A 9,352-nucleotide genomic window follows, 5' to 3' on the forward strand; every position below is an offset into this window, starting at 1 on the left:
GGAGACCTGCTACAGCACAGAAACATGTCCACGACGGATAACTGCGGCGTGTGTGGGCGCAGGATAGCTGACGCCACTCACTTCTGGACTGCACCCTATCCAGGAGCATATGGGCTTTGTCAAATGAGGATATGGTGCAACATATGTCTATGAACCGAAGCGATAACGCAAGAGAGTGGTTATTCTCCATGTTCGAGTGTCTGCCGAAGGACGAGCTTGTCACAATGATCGTCACCCTATGGGCGATTTGGGCTGCACGGAGGAAGTTAATACATGAGGGGATTTTCCAAACACCCTTTTCAACTCATGGTTTCATATCAAGCTACCTGTCGGAGCTACAGTTTTTGGAGAAGCCAGAGAAGGAGAAGAAGGCACCGGCCCCTAGACCGAATCAGTGGATCCCTCCGCCTGAAAATCACATGAAAATCAACGTTGATGCGGCTGTTGCGCAACATGGTGGTTTTGGGACGGTTTCGGACATATGTAGAGACGGCAGCGGGGAGTACCAAGGAGCGTCGGTGATCCATTTCAATAATGTTGATGATCCAGATACGTTGGAGACCTTGGCGATTCGTGAAGCTTTGGCCCTTGCTGAGGACCTGCTCTTCCATGATATTTCAGTGGCATCGGACTATAAAGTGGCGGCCGAAGCAATCAAGAGAGGTACAAGTGCACAATATGGAGCCGTGATACATGAAATAATAGACCGCTTTAGAGTTTTTTCTTCTTGTTTGATTAATCATGAGTTTAGGACCTTGAATGTTGAGGCTCATAAGCTTGCAAAGCATGCGTTATTCCTGGGTTTTGGCCGCCATGTCTGGTTAGGTCACCCAGGAAATTTAGATTTCGTCCCTGTAAACATTTGTGACGGATGAATAAAAGCTTTGCGAGTTTGTCTCAAAAAAAAACAGTCATCATGTGTCACGCTCTAAACGCTTCATTTAGATTTTATTTCTAGTTTTATTTTTCTGTATGCATTTTTGGCTTTTAGATGATTTTTTTTGGTTTTTTCAGCTTCTAGATTTTCCTTTGGTTTTTTCCTTAGCTTTTGATTCAAAAAAATTGTGCGAAAAATCACGGTTTCTTTTTTCCTTTCGTGAGAGGCACGGCCGTGCCTCTCAAAAAGGAAAAAAACAACGTAATTTTTCCTTCTGCGAGAGGTACAGCCGTGCCTTTCGGAAAGGGAAAAATGTGTTTTTTTTTCCTTTCCCAAGAAGCACAATTTTACTTCTCATGGAGGCACGAATTTGCTTCCGGGAGAGGCACGTTCATGCCTCTCAAAAAAAGAAAAAAACACACATTTTATTCCTTCCGCGAGAGGCACATATTTACTTCTCATGGGAGACTCGGATTTGCTTCCGTCAGAGAAACGACCGAGTCTCTCGAAAAGGGGAAAACATGTTTTTTTTCTTCCGCGAGAGGGATGGCCGTGCATCTTGAAAAAGAGAGAAAAAAATATGTTTTCTATTCTTTTTCCTTCCGTGAGAGGTACGGATTTGCTTCTGCGCTCGGAAAAAGGGAAAAATCTTTTTTTTTCTTTCGTGAGAGGCAGGGACTTACTTCTCGTGGAAGTACGGGTTTGCTTTCGTGAGAGGCATGCCTCTCGGAAAGGAAAAAAACGTACTTCCGGTTCGATATTTTCATGAAAAATAAATCATCAAAACCTATTAACATTAGATCTAATTTTAAAAATCTCGACGCAAGGAATCCAATGGTGAAAATGGTTCGAGATTCGAATACGCGGTTTCGGAGATAAAACGTTTTGAATAAACAAATCTATGAAAATCTCGACGCAAGGAATCCAATGGTTTGAATAAACAAATCTATAAAAAAAGAAAAAAAACTCCTATATTGCGACAATATGCATTACTTGTCGGTTGGACTCGTCTCGATCGGCTAGTTTGCCAAGAGTTCGTATGTAATTTTTTGCGGACGGTCTGGGCATGCAGAAATACTAGATGTGGTCATTCATATATACCCATATATGATCCTGACTGGTATAATGTTAGGAAGCTTGTCCCGTTTATCGCTAAATGTAATGGCCCAACAAAAAAAGGACTGATTCGTGCTCCTGTGCCATCCCCCCTTTCCCCTTCTCCCCTCTCTGATTAGTTGATGTAAATTATACGGTATCAATAAGTGCCGAACGTCCATGTTTCATGCTCTCGCCCCGAACGACCTTTTGACCACAGGATTACAACACTGATCTTAAAGTGTGTCAAAGCAGCCACGTCATCGATTCCTTCCGTTTGGAAAAGGATGTGGTTGTTCCGAACGTTTTCATCGCCCCACGCCGCTACCTTATCCATTCTCTGCTCACCCGTCGGACAAATTCACAGACCTCCACTCCCATCCCCTCTCCTTGCTACAATGCACAGAGGAAGAGCACCATGCCCCGACGACGGGGCAGCCATGCCATACTTGAGGCGGGCAGTGGCGGGCACGAGGCGGGCGGCGCGGGGAGGAGCTCCACCGGATCCAACATCCGGATGTTGCGTGGCTGAGATGAGGCGGGTTGATGTGTCCTCGCCGGCGTCGCGTCTCCCAAACTACCCCGGAGTTGAGCCTCGACCTGGGCTCAGCAGCGTCGTCCAGGCGCCTCCCAGCAGCCGTCTAGGAAGGCCCCGCGACGCGCGCGGTGTCCAGCCACAGGGAGGCTCGCCGGAAGAGCAGTTCGTCGGGGAGCGCACGAGGAGCAGCCGACGGAGAGGCTCGCCGGGAGCGCGCAGCGCGGCCGCAGTCGGACTCGCCAAGCCACTCCTCTGACGACGGAGGGGAGGTCGGGGGCACCTGGAGGTCGTCAGCGTCTACATCGTCGTCGTCCGCGACGGCGACGGCCCAGCGTCGCCTCAGTCGCGCCGTCCTCCGCGCAAGGAGGTCAACACCGGCCAGCCGCCGGTGCGCTCCACATGCAGGCGTCGGCAAGCTCGAACGTCTCGCCGACCTGGGCGCCTCCTTCAGCGGCGCCGGAATCCCCTTCAGCCCGGTGGCCCTAGCCTCCACTCCGGCAGCGGCCGTTGCTCCTACAAGCACTAGGTCCTGGCGCAACACCAGTAAATGTGCTGCCTGCACGAGGATGTGGCAGGCTACAGGTTCGTTCGTTGGACATTTGAGCTCTCTACCATCAGTCGAGTGGATAGTTGAAATTTTCAATGTGCAACCAAATTACATAGTTCATTTTTTCACATGGCATTTTTTGTTGTGTTCACTTGTGTGCAAGCTGTGGAAGATGAATGCCCTAGGACTTTTGCATACCATGGCATTTTAAGTTCATGGAAGCATGGCAATTGTAGTTTATAAACATCACTGATGAGTTCAATTTTTTCACATGTCAACTTTTGTTTTTGTGTTCACTTTGTGTGCAAGCTATGGAACATGAATCCCCTCGGATTTTTATGTATCATGGCTTCTAAGTTCATGGAAGCATGGCAATTGTAGTTATGGGTAATGGCAAATTCTTTTTTTTTCCTTTTCCAACAATGGCAAACTATCTCTATTTCTTATGGGGCATGTCAATATATATTAAACCATGGCAAATGTAATTCATGTGTCATGGCAACTCTTTTCCACTATATGATTGAGACGAAGAAAGTGCGCACTACATACATGACATTTTCTTATACTAACTTGGTGTAGTTGCCTTGTTCTTTTGCCAAATCAATTGGCCTTCAACTGTTTGTTGGTTGGTAGCTGATTCGTATTGAGTTTTAATTTGTGTTGAGAGATAGGTTAGTAGTAGGCCATGACAAAATTAGGAGAAATATTCAAAATAATGTGGCAATTTCTGTGGAGTGACACGACAAATAATCTTATGACATAATTTGTATTTTTTTGTCTACTCACACTTTGCATTTATAGATAAATTTTGCATTTGGTCGCATGGCATTTTTCTCCTAATGTGACACGACACATGTTTTCCACATATTGGCATGGCAAATTTCTTAAAAGTAGATTACTCAAATATGACATATTTTAGGTAGCGACCTTGACATGCCCCTACCAAGTAGATCATGACAATTTTTTGCCATGATATTTAGGTAGTGACATTTGTTATGACCCTACTATGTAGAACATGTCAAAAAAAAATTAATATCCCATGGAAATCTATTTTATTTAAATAGCATGGCAGATTCATATATGCACAGTTGCCATGATCTTACGGACTTTTATGCACCATGGAAATTTTGATGTTTTCCATGAAGAAAAGAATGTAAAAACAATAAATAACATGGCAAAGGTTCTTTTATGCATCGTGGAAAATTTAGTAACATGGCAAAATAGCATGGCAAAGGTTCTTTTATTTAAATAGCATGGCAGACTCATATATGCACAGTTGCCATGATCTTACGGACATTTACGGAAGAAATAGATACATGGCAAAAATTCTTTTATGCATCGTGGAAATTTTAGTTTATGCACCATGGCAAATTTAGTTTATGTCCACGGCAAATTTAGTTTACGGTCCATGGCAAATTAGTTTACGGTCCATGGCAAATTTAGTTTATAGTCCATGGCAAATTGTATATTTTTAGACCATGGCAATTTTAGTTGATAATTTTTCTAAGTATCATATGAAATTTTTACTTCATTTCCATGGCAAATTTACTTTTATTTTCCATGGCAAATTTTTAATTTTTTTTGCGATGGCAAATTTTACTCTTTCTTGCCATGGAAATTTTACTTTAATGACATGGAAAATTTTACTTCATTTTGCCATGGCAAATTTTACTCTTTCTTTGCCATGGCAAGTTTTACCCTTTTTTTGCCATGGCAAATTTTATATCATTTTTTCATGGCAAAATTTTACTCTTTCTTTTGCCATGGAAATTTTTACTTTATTTTGCCATGGCAATTTTTACTCTTTTTTTTGCCATGGCAATGTTTACTTTTAGTGGCACGACAATTTTTTTCTTTATTTTTGCCATGGCAATTTTTACTTCTAATATAAGGTAATGCATCAAATAAATCTCTAGATGAACTCCTGCTAGCTGCAATGGGAACATGGCAATTTTTGTAGAAAATGTTGAAGATGGCAAATTTGATAACAAACATTTTTTTGTGCAGAACATGACAAATTGTTGAACAACTTTTGATAGATTTCCCATACTATTTAGTGTACTTACATTCTGAACTCACGAGCATGTCAACTTTTTTTATAGCATGGCAAAAGACCATGGCATTTTTTGTCGTGCAAACGAACAATGTCTATTTTGTCACAGCAAAAATAGGGCTTTTTCGTTCTGGTGGGCTTTTTCTTACAAGAAAAGGCCTGTAGGGGAAACGAGAAGGAGCATTCGGGCTGGCAGGCCTCTCCCCCCGAACGATTTAGTTCGTAGGGGGCAGCCTGTCGCACCAAACTTCTCGTCCGGTCTGGGAGGCGTCCAGACCGAACTCTCGGTAACAAATCCATGTATCTGTTACATTTTTTCAAAAAGTTGCCATGTGTTTTATTGAAAAAGTCTCCTAATTTGGCCATCTTTTTTGAATAAAAACTTACTAAATTTGCCATGTGTAAACATTTCATTATAGGTAATGTGATAATTTTTTAATCCATGGTAAATTTATGTTTTGAGATCGTGGACCATAGCAAATTCCCTTCTTTTTCTTTATTTTTCATGATGGAAATTTTATTCATTAGTGCCATGGAAATTGTATTTTCTAAACATGACAATTTATACTACCACACCATGGCAAATTCCTCACACTTAATTTTGTGTTCAAATTGTGCATACAATCTATGGAAATTTAATTAAAAATAGCATGACATTTTTTACTATGGATCTTCCATGGCATTTTTTTGTTTCGATGATGGAAATTGCCATGACTATTTTTATTTTTTGCATTTAAAGTTGATGACATTTTTCTTTCGTAGCAGTGAAAATCTGGGCTTTAATCTGGCATAGCAAAAAAAAAATAGTTGGTTTTTTTAGCTACCCGGCTGTAGGGTCGACAGGGTGGGGGGCGTGGGGCATTCGCGCTGGGGGCCTCTCCTCCCAAACGAATTCGTTCGGAGCGATCTACCCTCCAGTATGAACGATTCGTTCGATCTGGGAGCCTCCCAGACCGAACGTCAGCGCCATATCGACGTCCAAATTATAATAGTGTTTTGTATTAATCTAGGTTAGAATTATTTTGTACCGACAAGTTGGAATATCTTTATCTTTATATTGAAATTGAAACGATTTAGATCTCTAGAATAATTTTACTAAAAATATGCTACTTGTGTTATATTGTTCTCGATTATAATTCAGGTACTGTTTTGGTTTATAGTTTGGATGGGTTAATATTTTCGGTTTATTCAGATGTTGTTCCGTGTCACTGGTTTTTCTGTTAGTTCGAGGGAGGAGGAGCTTTTTTATTTCTTCTAGATAACTGTTCATGAGAATGCACATTGTTGATTTACCGTGTTTTTTGTTTCGGTTTATTCGGGTGTATTGCTCTGGGTTACAATTAAGTTACTGTTTCGACTTATGGTTCAGATGCGTTAGTTTTTTCAGTTTGTCCACGTGTTGTTCCGTTTCAGTGGTTTTATTATTTCGGGCTATTCGGATTTGCTTTCAGTTTAATTGGATTATCGTTTCGGTTAGCAGTTCTGGGTTTATTCATATATTGTTCCAGATTTTATCTGGGTAATTGTTGGTGCACTATTCACTGATGTCGCGGTGTAAAAAACAGTAATTGGTCAATAACTTGAAATTATTTTCCTCACGGTTACTGTTCATGAAAATATACTGTTTCGGTCTATTGTTTTGTGCCTCGGCAACACCATCACTGGAAAGGTTAGGGAGACGATTGAGGCGACTCTACATCGGTGCATCGGTGGAGAGAAATTATGTGTAGAAAATCCTAATAACTCTCCATATATGGACATGATGGTGTAGGAGGGAGAGAGAAATAATTTGTAAAAGAATCCTAGTTTTTTTAACGTGTATTTTTTTTCTTGGATCACTGTTCACAGATTGTACTGTTCACTAGTGGGTGTTGTTCATACATATTTACTGTTTGTTGATACTGTTTGCTATTGACCACGTAAATGAACAATAGAAGTGCAAAAAAAGTCCAGAAAATAAGAAAAAGGAAATGCTTCCCGCTTTAGTATAGTAACTTATTAGTACATGGCCCCGTTTAACATGGAGACGTTTCGCAGAGCAATATCCACTAGCAGTGCAAGCCCAATAGATTTGAAATTTTGATGTTTATTTCCTGTAATTCACGTCTGCGCCTAGGCCCGTCTACATCTGATGAAAAGTAAATTAAAAAAAATTAGTAGAATAATTTAAAAAAAACTGATTTTTGTTTGGCATTATTTGGAAAAAAATTGTCAAAGTTTTTTCTCAAAGTTTGCATGCTCCCTTTTGCCAAAATCAAATTTTGTCTTTTTTGCGACGACCTCCTCGAATGTTTAAACACTGCATTTTGCACGCACAACGCGCATTCAAGCGTCTTTGATGGCAAAAGTTTCATTTTCTTTTGTATTTTATTTAAATTCACTGTGCACATCTAGGTGGAGATGCACCTTGGCACTGAATCCTTGAACTTTTTTTTTCTTGTTTTCTACTTTTGGATGAGATAAATACAACATAGGAAGCCAACATCACACTCAATCGATGGCGATTTAGCAAAACAAAAAACATAGTGGACTGAGCGATACCGAAAGAGACCTAGCAGCAACCCATTTGGTGGTGTTTTTTTTAGAAAAGGAGAATGACCCCTAGCCTCTGCATTTGGGAGATGCATACGGCCATTTTATTAATTAATTCTCGAGGACTTTACAAAACATTACAACAATATGCCTGAATCCGCCATCTTGGCAACATATGCCGCTACTCCTATCCATGTACTCACCTAAGCCTATCATCAAAAGCCAGAAACCCCAGCCGAGCCACATACCGGGTCTGGGGCATAAACTGGTCTGACGCACTCACATGTGTCGTTGCCGCCATCTTTCACAGGTCCATCTTCAGAGCAGATATTGAGGCTTCTACCTTGTCAGGCCACTCCGCCATCGACGCCACCTTGACGCCAGACAACTACCTCCACCTGCACGAGTCCATCACCGCGCATCGGGCGCCGAGTCTCCACTGCACCACGCCGCCGAGATCCGCCGTGATCAATGTGAAGGATGAAGTACCGCTCCACCAAAAAAAAGGCGCCCGCTGGTCCCTCGATCCCGTGTACGCCTCCAAGAATGACGCCCCCAAGGAGGAAACGACACCAACATGCCGCCGTCATCCGATCAACTGATTTAGGGTTTCCCCCGGAGGTAGCGGATAGAGGTCTAGAGCTTCTCCACGGCGATGCCTTCAAGAAGGTAATGACACCTCAGGGTGCCACCAACGCCGGTCCTGGCATCAAGCTGAGCACAAGGTTTTCACCTGGATCCACTCGAAGAACCTCCATCACGTATTATGTGCACGGGTCGCCGCCGATCTGAGCTGCCGCACATGGAGCAGGCCGCACCGGCCAGATCAGATCTGTCCGGAGGGCACAACCCGCATGGTGCCGACCCAACCACCAGGCCCTCCATGCCGCCATCGCCGATCCGAGGTCAGATGATGTGTCACCGCAGACCCGGTCGCCGCCGCCGAACGCCGCCACGCAGCCCGAGGCAGGGCCGGCTGCCGCACCCCACCATCGCCGCCCTTGGCCGAGGCAGCCGCCGCGCCGACGCCGTAAGGCAGGCCCGCCGCGCCGCCAGGCCAGATCGGCCGAGCCACCCACGCCGCGGGGCTCCGCACCGCCCGCACGGCGCAGGAAAGAGAGAAGACCCCCGCCACCGCCATCAGCCCCGGGCTATAGCCGGCGGCGTCCTTCGGCGGCGGCGGAGGGAGAGGAGGACGGATGGGGACCCCCGGCGGCTAGGGTTTTAGATCCCGCCCGAGTCACCCGAGTGGGGGCGACGCGGGGCACCAGCCTGTGTACCGAGTCGACATGCAGCTTCCAAGCGGGCTACAACCGCTTTGAACGTCCGGACTTTACACCAGCACCAGCAGCTCGGCCTCCGTCTTGACTCCGGCCGGGCTCGGCACCTCGACTCGGTACACAGAGTAAACCTGGCCAACATCGAAATTGCTTCACTTACGGACTGCATTCACGGCAACTTCCTTACAGACTGAGATGGCAGCTATACCTGGCCATGGGAAGCCCGGCCCAGCCAGCCTGGCCCGACCCGGCCTGAAAAAGCCTGACCCGGCCCGACGCTGCTCCCGGGCCGGGCTCGGGCCTAAATTTTGAGCCCGATGGCCGGGCCGGGCCCGGACTCGTCGTTTTTGCACTTTTCTAAAGGTCGGGCCGGGCCGGCCCGGAGCCCGACGAGCTTTTACGTGTTCGGGCCGGGCTCGGGCCCAGAAAA

The sequence above is a fragment of the Triticum aestivum genome, chromosome 3A, assembly GCF_018294505.1.
Source record: "Triticum aestivum cultivar Chinese Spring chromosome 3A, IWGSC CS RefSeq v2.1, whole genome shotgun sequence".
Lineage (NCBI taxonomy): Eukaryota > Viridiplantae > Streptophyta > Magnoliopsida > Poales > Poaceae > Triticum > Triticum aestivum.